The following is a 22,729-nucleotide window of genomic DNA, read 5'->3' on the forward strand; positions in this document are numbered from 1 at the left end:
AACCAAAAGCAATTTCTGAGTGTTTGGTAAATTGTAAGTAAAAAGTGCTTTGGTTTAGTATAATTACTAAAATGGGCATATATGATAAAAGATGCTACTAAAATACATAACTATTGTAAATATTATTATCTATATGGCTGTCCACATAAATACTCATTAATTGTGTACTTTGATGTAAACCCTACCTCTATATATTATTATCTATATACTTTGATGTAAACCCTACCTCTATTTAAAGAAGGCTAATGCGACTGAATGAGAACACTTCTACTTCCTCCCTACTATTCTCTCTTCATCTTCTTCCTACTTTATAACACGTTATCAGCATGCTTGCTCTTATTTATTTATTTATTTTCCTTATAAACTCCATGATGATTTATGAGTTTTTGGTGCAACTGTGTTGTTTTTGACCATAACTCATAATCTACGAGTTAAAATTAAGGTTCTATATGATGAGTTGATGACATTCCGTCAAATACCTCAATTATTCATTTTTATCTATTGGGATCCCTCTATGTGCTGCATCTATAATCCATTTTCGCTATTGTTCCATACACCTTGTTCATACAAAGCTTTCGTTGCCAAGCATGTTTAATCATACATGCAAGTTGAATGATTCATATTTATATACAATTTCCAATTAAATATTTTTTATTTGTTTGTTTCATTAATTAATAGCTATACCATATCATGGTTACATAATCATGAAAATTACAAATTCGTTTTGAGATTAGGTTTCCTCTTATCATAAGCCCCAGAAGGTCACACATGTCTGGGCATAACTGATTTTCGCAGTTTACTTTAATCTCAATTAAGTCTATAACTGTACAGGGCCCTTCTATATATGATCATATCATATGTATTGATTGCAGCAAGAATATTGTTATTTCTCTCTCTGTGCCGTTTTGTTTCCATTACATATCGGTTTTCTACTCTCCTCTGTACACACACACACACACACACACACTTATGCGGTGAAATCTTTTTGGATCTGCACCGTAACAAATCATGTTTATCTCGAGTATAAAGTCTAACTTCTCAGGCTTATCTCTGTTGATGCCAATTTTTTCAATTGTTTTTTTTAATCACCAAGTATAAACTTTCGAGAATCCAGGTATGTATTTATCTTGTTTGACTATGTGGATTACTAAGTTTATTTATTATTTCCTTTAATTTGATAAATTTATATAATAAACTCACATTTATCTAGTTGTGGATCAAAATCAATCGAGACCTGAAGTCTCTTGATTCAATTACAGAGGGCCTGAAGGTCCTCGAGAGTTACACAATCAAAATTGTGACAGGAAATTTTTTCAAAGCTGAACGAGGGCCAGAAGTTCCTCAAAGTTATACAATGATTGAAACCACATATTCTGATCCCTGGTCATATGGGGACCTGAAGTTCCTCAAGGGTAATGAAATGTAAATTAGAGAATTGCAACATGAAGTTTTTCACAGCTTATGCAATTAACGAGGGCCAGAAGATCCTCGATGTTATATAAACGTATATGAAATCACATGTTTCTTGATCCCTAATTATATGAGGGCATGCAATCCCTCTACTTTTTCGTTATGTTTGGCATGACCAATTGGGTTTCCTCCTCCTTGTCACTATGTGGATTTGAAACTCAAACGACCTTTAGAGTCTGCAGTTCGAAGTTGGAAATTTAATCAAAGCCAGAAGCTTGTGACTACATCTCTGTATAAAGAGAATTTGAGGTTCACCACAAGATATACTTTTGTTCTTGTGAGTTTGTAAGAAAAAAGAGTATCATATGAAGTTAATCAGGCCAAAAGTTCTATGTGTTTTCTTCATCCATGGAACCAGAAGTTTCCAGTGTTAATTTATTTATTTATTTTTCTTCCCTGCAATTTTTCTATTTTGTTATGTACTTTCGTTACAATACTTATCTTTTAATTTTTTTTTTGTTACTCATACGGACCAGCAGTCCTATACCTCGAACATATGAATTTCAAATGTAATATTTTTGAACTAGAAGTTCAAAATTTCATAGTAGAACCTGAAGTTCTAACAGTAAAACTCAAACCCGAAGCTTTGAGTATAAAAGTGAACTTGAAGCTTCACTTTAGTCACCTCGAGCCTGAAGTTTCGAAGACCAAATTTATTTGAACCCGAAGTTCAAATTACGAAATCTTCGAACTTGCAGTTCGTAGAAAAAAAATTCGAACTTGAAGCTTCGATTACACATATGATTCATTTATAGTTTATTTGACTTTATGTCAACTCAAACTGGAAGTTGAATTTTCATATGTCGATTGATACATTTTTTTTTATGCTTACTTAAAGCATTCTTATTGTTTTCTTACATTAATTACTATACCATAAGTTCACTCCACCTCAGAACCTGAAGTTCTAATTGTGCAGACTCGAACCTTAAGTTTCGAGCATATGGACAACTTATCGAATAGCTGGGTCAACCTCAAACCTGAAGCTTTGAGGGGATTATTTTGACACTAATTTAAAAGTAAGCAGATATTTAACCGTTGGTTTATGACAAACGAGTATGAGTATACCCCAAATTTGTTATCGTGGATTTTGTAATTAAAAGAGATCAGAACCTGTAGTTCCTTGATCCTTAATTACATGTGGACATGAAGTTCCTCAATGATCATACTAACTAGATGACCATCTAAAGTCCTTCACTCATTATGGTCATAAAGTTTAAACTCCACATTTCGAGTATATTATTTTGGCCAGAAGTTCAAAAATGCATTTGATGTTAATCTACATCAAACAACAATACAATAATTGAACGTCATGTTTTACCTATATAACACGAACCAGAAGCTTTGTGTATATCCTATGAGATCTATTTTTCAATTGTTGCAAATTTGATTTGTGTCATCTTCAAACTTATGTTTTGAGTGACTTTCAGGCAATGCAATTTTATCCATGGTGTCCAAAAAACATTACTGAGGCTTATGCTTATGGGGCTAATATAACAATCATCTCAGATCTTACATATCTGATTGATGGATCCAAAAGAGCAAATTATTGTCCCTTTGCATTATGTGCCCCCAATATTATTAGAGATGTATAATCTCCCTGTCTCATAGATCTCATTGTATAGTAAGAAAGCCGATTGACATGGTTATACCATGAAATGCCACCAGAAGTGGATCATGGCAAGAGAGAAATCAGGAGTCGATGTAAATAATGCCCTAACATCCACACATGTGAGGAAATTCCAAATTAGGCGTGTGTCGCCTATGGTACACTATATGGTGGATGATTATCAAGCCACTTTCGAAATGGAACTGGTCAAATTAAATTGCATTGACTAATAAGAACATTGAGATTCATTTCACATGCCTGATGTCTTTTGCTTACAATAAGCAAATTGAAAGCATTATTGTGTTATTTCACAAATTTATTGTAACCTCTTGAGTTTTCCATTGAAACTAAATGTTTCTTAATCTGATTATCTTAGAATATCATGTTCCTCAAGAAGTTGTTACAAAATGAAAAAAAATCAAAATCTCAAGTTTCTTGGATCTCCAATTATATGAGGGCTTGAAGTCTCTCCCCTCTTTATTAGTACACAAATATATACGTGACAGTGAACTTGAGATTCTCCACGTGATAAAGTTACTCTTTTATTATGGATTGTAGTTTTCAACTCAAAATTTCGAATATATCATTTTGGCCAGCAGTTCAAAATGAAGTTGGTCCATTCCAATTATTAGTATTTCACAATTAATGATTATTGAAGCTAAGGTAACACTCATATCAAGAGTTGTAGATCTTGATCTATGACTCCAAATGAGCTACTATCACGTTACCAAATTTGAAATATTGATGTACAAGGTACCTTAAATATGGTTGGAGAAATTTTTTTTTCCGCTATCTGATATAGACTATGTCAAATTTATACAATAAATTTAGGCATATAATGTCATGAATAAGAAGTTCATTGAACCAAATACACTATTTTGGCTTGACCAGTTACGTCATCTTTGTTGACCATGTTGCATGGAATCACTTACAAGTTTTGATGACTGCTAACCTTACTCACAAGCAAATTGTTTATTTGTTGCAATTTGCGAGTTGTCATTTTAATGAGACAATCCTCCTGCAATGAGGGGGACAAATATTGTTCATGAAGAACAATATGTATTTGTGTGAGATATTTATCCACCGTCTCATTTTGATTTTGAGAAATACCTTAGTGAATTGATAAAACAAAGTGACAATTATATGCTTAATGCAAAGGCATATGCATGCTTGGTTAAAGTCCCTAAAACCAACCATATTAGCACAAACAATCTAGATCCCATTTGATTTGTGGGATGCATGTATATCCAAGTGACATGGTTCTCCGGAAGAGAATGTCATTAAACAATATCAAAGCTCCTAATATGGCTACACATACAAAGGGTGTAAGAACGCCATTAGGAAATGATGTCTTGGTGATACAATAATAAATCAATATGGTTGATGCTAATGAACAAAGCATGTTTTGACCTAAATCTTGGTTTGGGTTCGCCACCAACCAATGAACATCTTCACTCCAAAGAAAGTGATAGATTTTTGTATGCATTTTTTTAGCATGGTCAAAATAAGACAGTCTTCCCACCGTTGGGGGGAGGAAAGACTACTGTCATTTGAATAACAGCGTGAATTTGTGTGGATTATATCCACCAGGTCTAAAGTTTTAACCTCCTAAAAAGGGAAGATCATACAAGCCCTATAGTGCTCTATATGAGATTATAAGTAAAAAGATCCACATTCGCTACATAATTTATCTATGAGAGATGCTTGTCCTAAAAGCGACAATGTATGCCCTAGAAGTGGCATGGGTACCCAATATCAATAAGCTTATTATAGCTAATGCATGCATATAAGAATGTGTGGGATCTATTATTGTTGATCATCGATGATAATTTACATTTGGTAGCTACCAAAAATCTTTAAGGGATGTATGGATGCTATACCACGTTTCACCATGAATGTCGACAAAGTATATTATTGGCCAAATTGGAAAGAGACAATTCCAATGAAATTGAATAATTGAAACATGATGAAATACTTGGACCTTTAACCCTACATGATACAAAAGGGTATTTACTAAAGTGAAGATAAATCACTATGACAGTGTCTATTTATAGAGACATGAGATTATGAATACATTCCCTTATACGAATGACAATTTTCTATAAGTACGGTGTTACATGTAGCTGTTATATTGACGAGAGATTTATGACACGTTGTCATCGTATATTATGAAGATCTTAAAGACACACTGCTAAAAGCAAAATCTCAAAAGTAAGGTGTCATTATAAGCGTATTGCTTATCAATCCTCAAGGGATTCAAATAAATGAATGATTCAAATGCAAGTCCATGAAAGGTTGAAAGAGCCTAAAGCTCACTCATTGAATCAAAGAGTCTAAAGCTAGCTCATATGTGCTTATTTCGTTATAGTCAACGAGATCTACATTGCCTTAATGAGTACTATGACGAGACTTCTATCGAATTCGAATTATGATTATTGTGTTGCAACATATTTTAACTTCGCGAAGTTAGGAATTACTTAGAGCTCTTGAAGAACCTGTATGAGACATATCAATACACAAAGATATTGATGTGTAGCTAGGTATGCCATAATGATTTTTCAATGTTTTAAACTATACAAAGTTAAATGTGTCAATTTCTTTATATTGTTTAGTTATTACTTTGTGTATGAATTTGAGCATATGAGATTGTTTCTAACCTTATCATATGAGGTAAGGATTATTGAAAATCGTCTAGCTTTGTTAGTATTGCTTAACCTTTGCAGGTATGAAAATTTGTGATGAGCCCCTATATGCAAAGCACACATGGTCTCACTTCAGTGATAGACACATCAAACCACTATACATGGTACATGTAGCTTATCGCATACATAATTAAGGCTTGCAACCATCAGGGGAAGATTCTCACCAGAGGGAGCATCCAGAAGTATGCTACCTAGGACATATGCGATTTGTGCTCTTTTTGTCCTTCGACCAGGGTTATTTTTGTCCCACTGGGTTTTTGTTACCTGGCAAGGTTTTTAAAGAGGCAACAATAAGCGCATCCAATATCATCATTCATTAGTGGACATCCAAGGGGAAGTGTTGTAAATATTATTATCTATATGGTTGTCCACGTAAATACTCATTAGTTGTGTACTTTGATGTAAACTCTACCTCTATTTAAAGGAGGCTAATGAGATTGAATGAGAATACTTCTACTTCCTCCCTACTATTCTCTCTTCATCTTCTTCCTATTTTATAACAATAACTTTGTTTTATGATTATGTAACTATACCAAATTAAATAATTTCTCATGTATTGTCCTTGTACACTTGTTTAAATTATCAATTCATCATTTTTATCTCAATATGTATATTAGTTCTACAAATTATATAAGCAATTTTAGTTTTTTGTAATTTGTTTGCTTATATATTGCTTGGATCAAATAAAAGATTACATTAAACCCTTAAATATTATACAAATGAGTTGAGAATATTACACAAAACATTCCGCCACCATGGTCAACAGGAAACATTACACAAAATGTATTAAAGTCAATACAACTTTGCAACTACATGTTAAATAGATGCATTCATTAGACTTTGTGCAATTGTATTTCTTAAGACCTCCATCTCTTGTCTTCCCGGACCATCTTCTTCATATGCATTGTCTTCCATCTCTTCATTGTTGTCTTCACTTGAGTAATTTTCACTTTCATCAAAATCACGATCTTGTTGAGCATATCTTCTTATGTAGTTATGAAGAGCCATTGTAGGAATAACTAAGAGAAGATTGTTACTTATAAATTTATAATAATATTGATCACAAAGATTTCCAGCAAATGCAAACAATAGATATATCTCCAATCAAATAAAACAAACTTGAAGACCAGATCTTCTTTTTTTCTAGCTTCAGGGGGTGAGAAGGAAGGGGAAGTAATTGTCAGTAAAACCGAATGCATATATTAAATTACATTTCAATTATGTATTTGTAGCACCATACTAGATTACCAGTTTCTATTTATGAGAACAATAACTAATATTAGCCTTCATGCAAAGGACTTGATTATACCACCTCAGGTACCTACCTTAGCATCAATTATCAACTACCAACTAACAATGAACATCATCACAGACCACACTTTCAACAACAAACCTTAGCATCACAGACCACAGTGCAGCTTGATGCACTTAAAACTAAACAAAGAAACAAAATTCATTCTAGGAAAAAAAAAATTAAAACCACAAGCAGAGAAGGAAAAATACAAACCTGAATTTTGGATTCTCACCACTCAGCAGGTGCATCAACAGTCTTCTTATGTAGATATATCCTTTGTTTCAAACCATAGGATTCAATGACCAATTTGTAATTGGAACTAGGGACCAGAATATATCAATTTGACACTACTATACAAAGGTTGAAATATATACATATAAACAAACAAGTAGCAAAAAAAAATAAAATTCCCAGGATGCATCATAATCAAAGAAAAGAAATCAAACTACGAAAATATGGAGGGACTGGAATTGAATTGAAAGAGTGTCATCCATTTTTGGCTTTCTTGTGTACATCTCATTGCTTGAGTGCATACTTCTATGTTCAGAAGTTTTTCATTGTTTGTTGTTTCTTAGTGAGTATTTTACTATTCTCTATCTCTCTCTTTCTCTCAAGCTGATACTACATTTTGTATCAATGTATGTCACCACTTACCAGGCAATCGAAAGTGTATTGCATTTGGAAAAATGCTTATTTTTGAATTAGAAACAATAAGAAAATATTATACTCAATGTGGTAAGAAAAATAAAGGATTATTGAACTCTATGATGTTCAACCATATTTGTTGTGGAATCAAGTCATCAACCCAACCATTGTCACACATAACACACGTTATTGTGCAAGGCTTTAAGTTTGACACTAATATACAAAGGTTGAAATATATACATATAAACGAATCAGTAGCCAAAAAAAAAAATCCAGGTAGCATCATAATCAGAGAAATGAAATCAAACTACGAAAATGTGGAGGGACTGGAATTGAATTGAAAGAGTGATTCTTACTTACCCTGTCTCTCCCTGCTGAAATTTAGTACCCAAAATACCACAAATTGACCAAATCTAGAAACAGGGCTGCAGCTTTTGTTTCGATCTGTTACTACTTGTTCTACAGGGGACGCATATAGAGAAAAGTAAGAACTTTAGAGGAGAGAAAGAATAAGAAGCGCAGTGAATCGAAGCAGCTTCAGCAATATACTATAAATTTGGGGAAAGATATATGGCTGGAGAAGGAGAGGACTTACAGTGGACAGTGGAGTTTGATTCGCTGAATCAATTCATCACTTTCGGCTCAATTTGCTGCTGAGTTTGAGTGAGAGAGAGAGAGAGAGAGAGAGAGAGAGAGAGAGAGAGAGAGAGAGAGAGAGAGAGAGAGAGAGAGAGAGAGACGGTGAGAGAGAAAATATGGCGAAGCTTTGAAGATGTGGGAGATGAGAGCTGGGAAGATATGTTGACGGCAAAGGAGGCTGGGAAGAGAGAATGGAGACGCTAAAAGCAACCCTATTGGCTCAATGTAATTGTTAGAAAATGATGAGGACATAATAGGTCATTTGGTAAATTTAACATACACTATTCACTCCGTGTTTTTCACAGAAGCAGAATCCAAAAGTTGGGCCTGGGTTGCTTCTCACTTTTAGCTTCCGTGAGAAGCTATTTGGACCAAAAGTAGCTTCTAGAGAATTTACCAAACACCATACCATAACCTGAAAAGCAGAAGCACCCCCAAAAGCAGGTCCAAAATCAATCCCAAACTGGGCCTAAGTTTATTTGAGAACTAGCCATTCTATATTTGCTATTTTGCTTGTTTCCAATAATCAAATAAGTAATGAAAAAGCAAAAGTAAACAAAATCTATCCTAATATCTATATACTTAATACTTTCATAGTGCTCCATAATAAAGGTAGAGCAAGTGAGCAACCTTGCACACTGAATAATAGTGAAGGGAATCAAGACAATTTGCTAGTTTGGTGACTTGGTCTACTTCACTACAAACCTATATGCATAGTACTTTACATTTACAAACCCCTTCAAACTCACAGTTTTAGAATCATCATCAATTGTTACAAAAAATAAAATAAATCATCATCAACTAGCTGAATATTACCTCTAAATGCATTTGTAATTATACAGATAAAGATAGAGGAACATCCTTACCTTGTCGGCCTTCACATTGCCATGAAAATTCCAACACAACTCGGCAGATTCCACTTTCTTGTCAACTCCTACATTACCCTTCTCAATTTCAAAGCTAACCCATTATCATTCTCATTCTCTTTACCTCAAAATTTCAGTTGGAAAAAAGCTCATTTCTTGCCGAGGCATAATTTCAATATCGTTCTAGATCTCCTGTAGGAACAGCCAGGGATTAAACATTTGCTTTATCCAGAAAAAGTAGATCAAAATCCTGGTAGGAAAAGGATTTCTATCCAAAAGGAACCTACACCCTATAGGAAATTAAGGGATTAGTGTGTTGCACTTTATAAAGAGATCGTTGATGGAAGACACAAACTCGATCATAATTATATTTTAGATATACCTGATTAGCAGGAAATAGAGTCTACAAGTGATGCTTCACTGCCTTCAAGACTAGACGCCAGAAAGAGAAGAGAGAGCTATTTCTACGACCCAACTATCGGCCTGCACTACTACGGCCATGTCCATCCAATGAAACCCCACCGCATCGAGATGGTCCACAACCTCATCGTCAACAACGGCCTTCACCGTAAAACGGACATCAACTGCCCTTTCCCGGCTACCACCGACGACCTGCGCCAATTCCACTACGATGACTACGTCGACTTCCTCGCCTCCGTCTCCCCCAACACCCTTAATGATACTCCCTTTTCTCACCACAAGGAGCGCTTCAACGCTTCAACATAGGTGATCATGACTGTCCCGTATTCGATGACCTTTTTGGCTTTTGTCAGGCCTCTGCCGGCGGCTCTCTTGGCGTCGCTGCCAAGCTCGCTGTAGGTACAATTCTTGTACCTGTCGTATTGGGATTCCCATACAAAGTTATGACAGAGTCCCTTTACTGATCTCGGAGAATCAGGTAAATGCATCTGCATAAGCATGGGATTGCAACATGTGTTGCAATCCCCGATTGCAACATGTGTTGCAATCCCCGAGTCAGTAGTCAGTTTCATGTAGAGTCCGATTTTGGAAAGTAGGTTTTAGGTTTAATTTATTTACGTTTTTAAAGATTTTTCTGATTGTTAAAATAGTGGTGTTAATGTCCTAGGGTTTTTAGGACTTGTTTATTCCTAATTGAGTTTCCTTAAGATTTATTGGATTTCTTATATGGAAAGTTTCTTTCCTAATTAAAAGAGAATTATGGTAGAATCTTGGGCTTTCATATATTCAGAAATATACACAGTCAATAGGCATGTATCTAGGAACGTAAGAATTAGTTGGTGAGTCTCGCTTGTTTGCCTAAGATAAAATCTTCACAAGAGTAAAAACACTTGGTCCATGTTTAAGTGTTCGTGATCATTGTTTCACTAGGCCAAAAAAGCGAACAGACAACGGACCAAATTCGTTGTGTGATTTGGACAATCTCCGTTGTGTATCGGAGCGTTGTGTGATGAAAAATGGCACAACGGTGGAAACCCGTTGTGTGAATCACAAACAGTCAACACTTATTTGGTTAAAACTGTTGTGCCTTCTCTCGGCAGATGGCAGCCACAGTTGCCGCGCAGTCATGCTGCACATGTCATTGGCATCATTCACACAACGAAAGTTATTTCCGAGCCGTTGTATGAAAGGCGAATCAGACAACAGCATTTTATTTTCTCTGTTGTATGAGTTATCCTCACACTTCACTTTTGGAAATTTTATTGTTGTGTGTTAGTTTTAGATAACGTATTCTAGTTATTACAGTTGTGTGATTGTAAATCAGACAACGTATGTTTGTTAGAACCGTTGCATGTTATATAAGGATTCATTGTGTGAATATTAGAAATTCTGTTGTGTGATAATCGTCTTTTCTGGATTTTGTGCATTGATAATAATGCTCCATTTTACCTAATGAACAATGACTAATTGTGTGAAGTTTACTATATTAGTGCTTGAAATCATTATCCAATGAACAATGATTAATATTTACGCCAAAAGCAATGTGATACATCAATAAAATTCCAATATATCCACCAAATATTGAATCCAAGTAACATGTCATTGCTATAAAGTTTCCTAGCTAGCTGAATTTACATGATGAAAGAAAATATATTTTGCTTCATTGCTTGGTATTCCATGCGTGATCACTTAGTGACTCTTTAGGCAACATTTCACTAGATATTCCCAAACCTGCAAATAGAATAAGCAAAATTCAAGGTTATGAAGGAATGATTCAAACTAATTAAAGTTAAAATAGAAGAAAACATTGCAAGGTAACATTACCAAGCCTTGTACACTAAGAGAAGCAGAGCTATAATATATGTGTAAGCATAACAAACAAATAATACAATTTGATCAAACAAACAAATAAGCATATATAACATGAAATCAGCAGATGTAAACAACCCACTTACTCTATCATAGCTAAAAGTTTCAATTGATCAAACAAACAAACACGCATAACATGAAATCAGCAGATAGAAACAACCTGATATTTTGACAGATAACAACTCTCAATAGCATGTGGCCTTAATTCCAGGCTAGTCAGTTTTGAGAGAGAGACCTGCAAATCAAAATCATCAGCCAAAATCACCCCAAAGATAAATTTAAGAGTTCACAAACAATCAAATCACTTACTCCTACAGCTAACAATGTTTAGCAAACAACATAGTACCCATCCAAAAGCGAAATGGACATTATTTACAGTCAACTGTGTTATTACAATCTCATTATGGAAGGCTGCATTTAGAATGTCTATGTAATTTCTAAGTCCCAAAAACAAAACATGCTAATAAATATACAACTTTCTTGGGAAAGGTTTTCTGCTCCAAAATTTTCTTAAGGTAAACATGTCTCCAGGAGGAAGGCACCTTTTTGCACTCAAGAAGGATCCTTTACAGAAAAGTTACAAAGAAAGCCATAATAAGATGATAATTGTATGGACTACTAAATTTAACAAAAAAAAAAAAAATAAAGCAGATAAACACCCAAGAGATGATATCACTTAATGCAGCTTGTGCTTGTTCTTCACTTTCATCAAATGCAACATGCATGTCTTCATTTGATTTCAACAAATGACAGTTTCAACAAATGACAGTTGTATTTATCAAATTATCATATTGAAAAGCTGAAATTAGAAGGAAACATACAATGACAGCAGCCATAAAAAAAAAAGGATACAATTGTGCAAAATTGTAATTAGATCAAGACCATCAACAAATTGTATAGCAGCAGATAACATACAAGTATCTAAAGTGCCTACGGAACAGTTTACTTACCTCATCGTCTATAGTATCAAACAGTAACTAAGAAAAGTAAATCTTGTTATTTTCTTCAATTCTATATTTAATCTGCCACCAAACTTGCACTTAAGATAAAATCTATAATTAAGCCTGAATGTGCTTTCAAATTGACAAGAAAATTAGTAATTATGCCTCAGCTTTTACAAAGCAGTATCAACTCAACTTTTTCAAATGTGAGGGTGTACCTGAAACAAAACAAAACACAGTAAGTGAAGCATTAGGGATAATGAAGCTTTAAGGCATAAATGAGGGAGCTACCTTCAGAAAAGTAATCCTATTAAAATCTAGTTATGTCTAGATATATTCAACAAGTCCACGTATTATAGAAGTTAAGTGGACACACCATCCATATTAGAGTATTACTCATTTCTAGTTGACTTTAGCTTATCAAGTTATCCCCTGCCGCAATTCAAATTTACTCAATACAGCGAACTACACATGTACATGAAAATGAAAACATTTACCTTCTTAGGATAAATTGAGTTGTAGTGCACCTCTGCACAGAAAATTAATATATTAACTGCACAAGATATAAGAGTTTTCTATAAAGCTTATGATTAAAAAATAATATACAAGGATATCACATGCAATATGAAGTAAAATTACAAGTATTTAAAGCCAATGGCTCAGGAGATATCAGAAGCCCTTCAATATTGTCACCCCCGACCACTTTTATCCTTCCATCCTTGCATTCACTTTTGTATAAATCCAAAATCTGTAAGTTTAATGGGCCCTTTAACATCACCAAGGATATTTGCTCCCTGAAAAACCCAAATATGTCTGAAAAACCAGAACATCAGAAAACTGATGATAGACTTCAAGAACTGAAAAGATGCAACAAGGTTCTACTCACCACGATGTTCTGATGAGACAGATTTTGTAGAAGCTTTCACTTCATCAAGCTCTTTGATGCGAGCGTATTCATCACATTAAAATTGGTGTAGAAGCTATCATATGTATCAACATATATTTATATATAGAGAGATGATCCAACACATCATTGAGATCCACACTATTTGTAACGTCCCGAACCTAAATTCACCGGTTTACTAGTCATTTGGACGGTAAACGACCTTTACTTTCACTTTTACTTTCGGTTTAGTACTTTTAGTGGCCCTAAAAGTTGACTTTTTGTTCGGGTCAAAATTTGAGGAAATGTTCTTCATGAAAGTTGTAGGAGACGTTAAACCGAGCGCGTGCATATGTGGTACGTAAAATCGGACTTCGTATGTGAGAGTTATGGCCAAAAATGTAGAAATTACTGTTCATGGTAAGTTATATATATATATGGAAATTTACTGTTGGTAGATTTCTATTTTCAGAAACCTACCCAACCGGGTAAGTTCTCTCTCTCTCTCCCCGACTCTTTCTCCCCTCTCGGCCGATTTCTTCCCCCTCCCGTTTCTTCCTCCTCCGGCCGACCCAGGACACAATCCGGCCACCCCCAAGCTCGGTTTCTTCCCCTTGTCACGTTTGTGGAGGTATTTCACGACGATTTGGCCGGAAAACCTCGATTTGGAGCGGAGGAAGCTACGGTGGCAGTTGGGTACTTTTGCCGATTTCAGGCGATTCCGGCCACCTCCGGTCACCATCTTGCCGTCGAAGCTTGGGTTTTCCACGGAGATCATTTTGCCCCTAGCCTCGAACCACGATTTGAAGTGTAGAGGCTGAATCGAAAATCTAGGGTTCTTGATTTTCTGGGAAATTTTGGCCGGTTGATTTCGACAGGTTTCAGGTATAATTTGGGAATATTGTAGTTGAGAAGATTAATCAGTGTGTTGAGTAGGTGCCGCTGTTAAATTTTGGTGTCCATTGGAGTTGGTGGCAGTGGCGGCGGCGCCGCCACTGTGGGCGGCTGTAACGGCGGCTAGGGTAGCTTTTTAATTTCAATTTCTGGCTAGTTAAATTTTATAATTATCATAGAGCATATATGTGAAGTTTGGTGAATTTTGGAGGAGTTTGGAATTGTTTGTGAATTTTCGAAGTTTGGAGTTTTGTGGTGGAATTATGGGAAATCCGGCCGTCGGATTTCCCTCGTTTTCTTTTTGGAATATGTAAATTGAGGAATTAGAATTGTGGAAGAGATTCGGGTTGAATTTGAGAAGTATTGGAGATAGGGATTTTCGGATTTCGTTTAAGTTCGTAATTATTTTATCGGATTGCCGTTTACGGAAATATAATTGTGTACAGGGCAATGTCGCGAGCTACGGTTAGATGAAGGAACTCGTCTGCGTGGTTGCCCAATAGTACTGTGAGTGGACGTTTGTTTTAAATAAGTGATGCATGCATTTATTTTATTAAAGCATGTTCTATTTTATTAACGTATTTTCCGAGCATATAAAGTTAATTGCGAATTATCTCATGGATTTACTTTTAAATAATGATTCTCATGAAGTATTTAAGTTCTATACCGGTTGTGAGTTTTGGTTATGAAGTTGTTATGCTCGGATTCGAATTTATAAATGATGTTGATTTTCGACGAATTGATTTTCGATGTGATTTTCGAGATTTATACTGTTTATATTATCTTTATAATCGTCGATTTGTGATTTCTGAAAGATTTTCGAAATGGGATTTCGATGGAATAAATTCTTGTTTATTTATTCGATTTTTGGCATTGGGAATGCCTCATTGACAATCTACTTATTTCTTTAGCGTGTGGGACACGCTGTTAATTTATACGACTCTTTGAGTATTTCCGGGTACGGTTGGGAATCGTACCCGTGTTGTCTTTATACGTGGGACATGGGGAAGCTTTATTGATTTATCGGTTTTTAACCACCATACCCAGGGTCGTTATATATATATATTATATTACTGGCTAGCCTATTAGTACTCCTCCCTACTTACTATGTGTTTGTAGGTGAGTAGAGGAGAGCATGGGATGCTCTAGAGTGTGGGACACTCCGACCCGAGCCAATAAGGCTCCCTTCTTTTGTATGGTGAAACTTCTTCCCCATATTTTATCTTTATTTGACTAGCGGGGCTAGTCCGTTTTTCACTGTTGCCAGCGGGGCTGGTCTTACTTTCTTGAGAAATGAGATTTCGGTTTTACGATATAGTTTTCGAATGTGGCGACTAGCGAGGCTAGTCAATTTATCGTTTTGGAATTCTTGGATTTAAAGCTAAATGTATTTTTCTAATTGTTGCGTGCATCGGTTATTAAAGAGAATAATTGTGGGAAAGTAGGAAATCATTTTTTTCCTTTAAATTGTTTATTTTTGTCCACTCACGCTAACGTTTTTCGTCTACTTTCCCCTGGGCCTTTCGGTTTCTAATGCCCAGTTTGCAGGCGAATTAGTGGAGGTCGGGCGTACATGATATTTGAGGCATAGTTGTCACTACTTCCGCAGTGTAGGATCACTTGATCCTTTACTCTTCTGTTATATCCCTGTGTATTGTAGTATTGCTCTGCATAACCTTGGGATTAGTATTTTTGAGTTTTGTGTTTTGTGAAAGTGGAGTTGTTGGTAATTGGGAGCAGGGTGGCTCCAGGAGTATAAGGTTGGTTTGCTTGAAGTGTTTAGTGTGTTTTACAGGTTTTTGGGTAGTCCATTTTAGAGGTGACTCTGCCGAATTTTTGGTAGGGTTATCCCTAAGGTGGGCCCCACAGGGCCACCTCGGGTTTCAGGGTGAAATTCGGGGTGGGTCCTGTCACTATTAGTTTTATACCAATGGCTTCTACGAGCCTTTTATGGGGGACATATGCATCTTCTTATTATCTTGAAACAGATTTGTAAGGAAGCATGTCAAAGAGTCCCACAGTAGATACCTCTCTTAGCAAACACAGAGGTGTCTATCCCAAGAAGGAGAAGAACTAAAACAAATAAAGCAAATACAGACTTACAGTAGAATAGTCCCAGCTATATCAAATGCTCACCCCATTTACCATCACTAGTCTTCACTAGTAATCTCATGATTTAATCTATATTCTACAAAGGTAGAATATTTCCAAGAAATTAACAGCCAAATAGTCATCATCAGGTCAAGCATTTCCCCAATCACAGAGCAAGAAGAAATAGTTAATAGTTACATTATCAAGCTTTAATCTTTTCATCAAAGAATCAAACACTCAGATCATATATACTACTTGGAATTCAGCCATTCTATAACTCCCAATTATCTTTCAGTTCAAAAACCAACACACAATACCAAAGATTTCAACTTTGGTCTTGTTTTAACTTCAAAGTTCAAACCAACACACCCCCTTGTCCATTACAGCAAGCTTCGACTAATTCTCAATCAAAATCATAACTAGCAAAGCTGCAAAAGTAAAGCTCACCCAGTGTAGTAATACTTGGGAACGTAGACATCCCGAACAAGCCCAAATCTCTTGCGTCAACTACATAGCTCTTCCGTTCTGGACCAAAAGGCTTCCAGTATTATGCTCCCTGCGCTTCCTCGGCGGGCTCCTTCCCCGGCCACTGCCGCCGCTGTAGCCTCTCCTTTGGGTAGAGAAGACGAAAGATCGAATTACAAAAGAAGAAAGATCACAAGAAAATCAAAGCTATGCCGCTGACCTTCGGTGTCGTCGGATAACACAGCCTTAGTCAACTAATTGGAGGCCAAAGAGTCCATTGGTGGAGGCGATGTTGCTGGATGATGTTCAGAGATCGAAGATGGAGAAACCAGATCTACTTTCTCTCTCTTGGTACTCTTTTATTCTCTACGCTTCAATCTCTCTTTCCTCGAAGAACTTCACATGACTCAGCTTTAGTTGTTGGTTTGTAGATCGATCTGAGAGAGCAGTGAGGGAGGAAGAGCTGGAAGTTTTTTAGCTGAAAACTCTCTAAGGCCAAAGTGGGAGTGAGAGATGGAAGGCTCAGGATTTTGCTCGAAGTGAAGAAAGGCTCTGGGTTTTGCTCTTAGACTTGAAAAACGAAAGTGTGTGTAATGGTGCCCTCGAGTTGTATAAGGCACCACGCATTAATTTTTATTTCTTTTAATTACTCAGACAACAAATAGAGTTATATATGTTGTCTGAAGTGTAGCAAACCTGAGGGAACAAAGATGGAAATTTCCCGCCTATGCAGTCAAAATTTCAGTTTTGGCGCTGAGGTTAGATATTTCTCAATCACACAATAGAATAGTTCATTGTGTTGTAGGAACTTGCAAGCATAACAAACCATTGAAGCCAAATTTACTCGTTTTGGGGAGAGAATGAATGCCATTTTGGAGACTTCTCCAAATTTTGCCACTCACTTGCACAACGGCACATTAAAAATCATTGTATGATGATTTGCAAGTACACTCCTACAACACAAGTAACTAAACTGTTGTACAATTTAGTGGCATCTAGGGTACAATTTGGAGCCAAATATGAGTCCATCTAGGAGGGAAATCCGCTGCATTTTTTTTTTGATTCACACAACAGATTATTCTTGTAACCGTTGTGCAATGACCTTCTAAAAAAAATTTTCAGAATTTTAACCAGCTTAGACAACGTAACTTTAGTAAACATGTTGTGTGATTCACTATCCCACATCACACAACGAATTTTTTTTTTTCGTTGTGTAAAAAGTGTTGTATGTTAAGGTTATTGGCCTAGTGTTTCATATGCATAACTTCTCTTGAGATCAGTAGAGAGGTTGTGAAGAAAGGAGAGCGATATTTGGTGATCGTTCAAGTGAAGAAGGAGTTCAAGAAGGAAGACAAACTTTGTAATAGATTTTGTCTAAACATTGTAGCCGAGCTAGTGCTATTTAAGTCTGTAAAAGAACATATCCTTCATAATAAGATGATTTTTATTTTGGCCTCTCAAGAGTAAGAGTCCCGCAGTGTTTTTAATCTCATAGTTGAGGTTTTCACTGCGTAACCAAAATCTGGTGTCCTGTTTGTTAATTTTGGTTTTTGCTGCTCAGTAAGGATTGATCTGTACACTGCAATCCCCATTTTCCAGAAAAGCACATTATGTCCTTGTATTTTCACAAGCTCAATCTCAGACATGCTGATATCGCCATCAATTGGGCCGGTGGGCTTCACCATGCAAAGATGGCCGCAGCCTCGATGTTCTGTTATGTCAACGACATTGTACTAGGAATTCTTGAGATCCTCAAGGTTCATAGATGTGTTCTTTATATCGATATTGATGTGCACCATGGAGATGGAGTTGAGAAAGCATTTTACTCCACTGATAGGGTCATGACAGTGTCTTTCCATAGATTTGGTGATTTCTTTCCGGGGACCGGGCAACTTGAAGACATTGGAGTGGGACTTGGGGAGAATTATTCTTTGAATGTACCCCTGAACGATGGAATAGATGATGAGGATTTTCGTTGGTTATTTCGTCCCGTAATCAGAAAAGTGATGGAGATGTATGAACCGGAGGCTGTTGTTCTTCAGTCTGGGGCAGATTCGCTAACCGGGGACAGGTTAGGGTGCTTCAACTTGTCTATCAAAGGCCATGCGGATTGTCTTCGTTTCCTTAGATCGTTTAATGTCCCTTTGATGGTCTTGGGCGGGGCAGGTTATACGATTCAGAATGTTGTTCGTTGCTGGTGTTATGAGACGGCAGTAGCAATTAGAGAGGAACTTGATGATCAGTTGCCTGACAACGACTACCATGATTATTTTGGTCCAAATTACACTCTTCATATTGACACATGTGACATGAAGAACCTGAACAAACCTGAAAAGTTGGTGGAGATGAGGAATAAGCTGCTAGACCAGATTTGCAGATTACCTCATGCACCCAGCGTTCCATTTCTGACAACACCATCAATTACACAAGTTCCGGCGCGGAGGAGGCGGAAGACAATATGGATGAAAGATCAAAGTGGTTTTAGATTAGAAAAACAAAATTAATTGTATATCTATCATGAGATATTTGTGGACGTTGGATATATGTAGCTGCAACTATTAAATGTTATTGTATTCGATCCGATAGTATATCTCAGGTTCAATCATGCTGATATATGTAGTATAGGGCAATCCGTTCAAGAGACAAATATTCTAAAACTTTTCAATGGATCTAATATATGTAAATCAATTCAGAACTTCAAGATTTACTGTGTTTTTTTTTTTTTTTTTGGCTTTTATTCTTTTACTTAGAATTCAAGTTTATATCAAGAACGACTGCGTGCAATTCTTTAATTGTGAGTCCAATGTCACCAAAAAATTTGTGGTCCGTATCCTCTTCAGCATTTTTAACTTCCCAATTTTATGACTGTTGATATGCTAACTATTAATTAGATATATCAGCATTGTTAACATTGATATAAAATGTGCTCATCAAGGAGCAATTAGGCAACAAGAACCGTTGTAATTTCTTACGGAAACTTCATTTGGGGACTGGGGCTTATTGATTACATATCGTTTGGCTTGATCGACGTTTTGATCTTTGCTGGGCAGATCTTCTTGGCTAAGACTGAAACCATATGCAACAAAGAAAAAGTTTGTTGAGGCCTAGAACAACGTAATTGGAATTGCCCACCATAGCAGTTAATCGAAAATGTTCACCTGGTCAGTCAAGAAAATAATACTCAACCACCTTTGGATATAAATCCAATGGCATAGAGAATTATTATTAAGTTGAGGTGTTTTGTTTTCTACCCTTTGATGTAAATCTAAGGGTTATTGAGCATAAATTTTTTGGTCAGCAACTGACCAGGTGAACACCACTGAGCAGTTAATTATGGATAACCATTAGCTTTTTATTGAGATTTTTTTTTTAATCAAATAATACTTCATTAAAATGAATGGAATACAATGAGAATGAGTTGTGGATGAATAATCTATAAAAGCACACCGATATGGTGACCCCTACAAAATCATTGACCCAACTAGACTTCACACTGGAGATCCATACTGACAGAAAACTGATGAAGCCAAACCGGCCCCAACTCTAAATAAAGTAACAGTTGACTAACTTTTAAAGCTTCTTTTGCTAAACGATGGGTAACTTTATTACTTTCCCGTCTCACAAAGTGGCTATTATAACTAGGAAATGACTGAATTAATAACATAATTTCATCAATTAAATGAACTTCATAACTTAAATCTTCTGAACTCTCATGTAGAGTAGGGCTGTCAACTCTGACACAACCTGATAACACGACTCGAAACCTACACGAAATAAAGCGGGTTGGCCATGTGTCGACCCGCCATGACCCATTAGACAATTTGAAATATTTTGCTTTATAATTATTGGATTTAATTAGTTATGCAGTACATATAATTATTTATATTCTTCGTCTTGTGGAGTTTTTAGTGAATTTAATTAATTTTTGTATTTTTTAGTTAAATGGGTCGCATTGTTAACCCTTAAATGAGTTATTTTGTCTAACACGACACGACCTATTTATTAAATGAGTTAAGCGGGTTGGAAACGGGTAACCCGTTTAATAAATAGGTTTGGTTTGAGTTTAAATTTTTGACGCGATTATTAAAGGGTGGTCCTATTCACACACCCAATTTCTCTATTCACACACCCCTTTATTTTTTTATTACTTTAATTCAATTTTATTTTTAAAAATGACCCTAACTACCCTCTGTTGCAATTCTGATTTTTTTTCCTTTTTTTCTATTTGGCAAATCAATCATGAATCAAACATCAATACATCATTATACAATAAATCAAAAAAAAAAATTAACCTATAAATGAAGGAAAAATAATACGTTCATTAAGTGGAATGACCTGTATTATTAGACAAGGAATATGCTTCCTAGGTAATTACGTTCATCCAAGTGAATCTAAATTGCAAAATTTGTCCTCAGCCTTGCTTAATACATTCTTATTATTTATGGGTGAGTGTTCTTTCAATACAATTATCTAAAATACATTATATTGAGAGTTCATATTATTGATTATGCGTGTGTCTACATTTGTCTATCCCCTTAGGTTAGTCTTATTCAAACAATTAATTTTGAATTATACTCCTTTATTTTTTTGTACCTACAAATTTCTCAAATTTCAGACTATGTTTGAAAATGGCTTATTGCCAATCTATAAGAGACAAGAAACTCTAGTAAGCTAGGTGCAATATTGGAACCCGAGACAACGAGGGAGTAAAGCATGATTCTTACCTCTCCTATTTGTATGAGGACAAACTTTGCAATTTAGATTCAGTTGGATGAACGTAATTACCTGGGAAGTATATTCCTCGTCTAATAATACAGGTCATTCCACTTAATGAACGTATTATTTTTCCTTCATTTATAGGTAAAAAAAATTGATTTATTGCATAATGATGTTTGATTCATGATTGACTTGCCAAACAGATAAAAGAAAAGAGAAACATAATTATAAGGGAGGATAGTTAGGGTAACTTGTAAAAAATAATTGAATTAAAATATTAGAAAAATAGAGAGGGTGTGTGAATAGAAAAAATGGGTGTGTGAATAGCATCACCTTTATTAAATGGGTTGAGTTTGAGTTTGTATTTTATGACACGATACGTAACTTGACCCGACACGACCCATTGATAGCCCTAATGTAGAGTATTAATGACTAAGAGCGCATCCCCTTCAATATCAATGTTGGTGAAGCCAACATGTGCTGCAAATAGAAGACCATGTAAAAGTGCAAAAGCCTCCACAGATCTTGGAGGAAGATTGCCTACTTGTGGGACTGCAAGTGCACCTTTTAAATGCCCCTAATAGTCTCTGAATATTACACCCAGACCACATACTCCTCTTTTCACATCACAGGCCCCATCAAAATTAAGTTTAAGTGTTCTCACTAGAGGTGGTGACCATTCCACACTATTTTGTCTTTGTGCAGCATCCACATTCTGCCTTGGATTTCTTGTGTTCATATGTTACAGCTGCCAATCCCAAGCTAAGCAAATCAATTCATTGGGATCCACAGTCTTCTCATCATGTCAATGGAGATTCCTATTCTTCCAAATCCACCAAGCCACAGAGCAAAATAAATCAAACTCACTCCCAGTAGCAGTAGATAAAACGTGATGCACAAGGTCAAAGAAAGATGGCTCCTGCCAAACTCTGTATACACCATTCAGAAAAGTCTTCTTCCACACTTTCTTGGCATTCAGACAATTCCACAAGACATGCAACACAGATTCCCTGGGATCTCCACACTACCAGCAACACGGATCATCCAAGATTAATCTTCTCTTATTCAGGTTTGTTGTGCATGGTAGAAAGTCCTGAACTGCCCTCCATATAAAAACCCGGACCTTATGAGGTGCATTTATCCTCCAAATTCTCCCCCAAACCTCCTTACTGTTATTAATACTACAACCTACCATGGAGCCTCCTTTTTTATCTTGCATTTCTTTTGC

General features: G+C 36.0%; 1 pseudogene; it reads left to right on the plus strand.

Moving 5' to 3' along the window:
- Positions 1-4,797: 4,797 nt before the first annotated feature.
- LOC112194440 lies at positions 4,798-19,270 on the plus strand (annotated as a pseudogene).
- The last annotated feature ends 3,459 nt before the right edge of the window (positions 19,271-22,729 follow it).

This window comes from Rosa chinensis, chromosome 3, assembly GCF_002994745.2.
Source record: "Rosa chinensis cultivar Old Blush chromosome 3, RchiOBHm-V2, whole genome shotgun sequence".
Classification (NCBI taxonomy): domain Eukaryota; kingdom Viridiplantae; phylum Streptophyta; class Magnoliopsida; order Rosales; family Rosaceae; genus Rosa; species Rosa chinensis.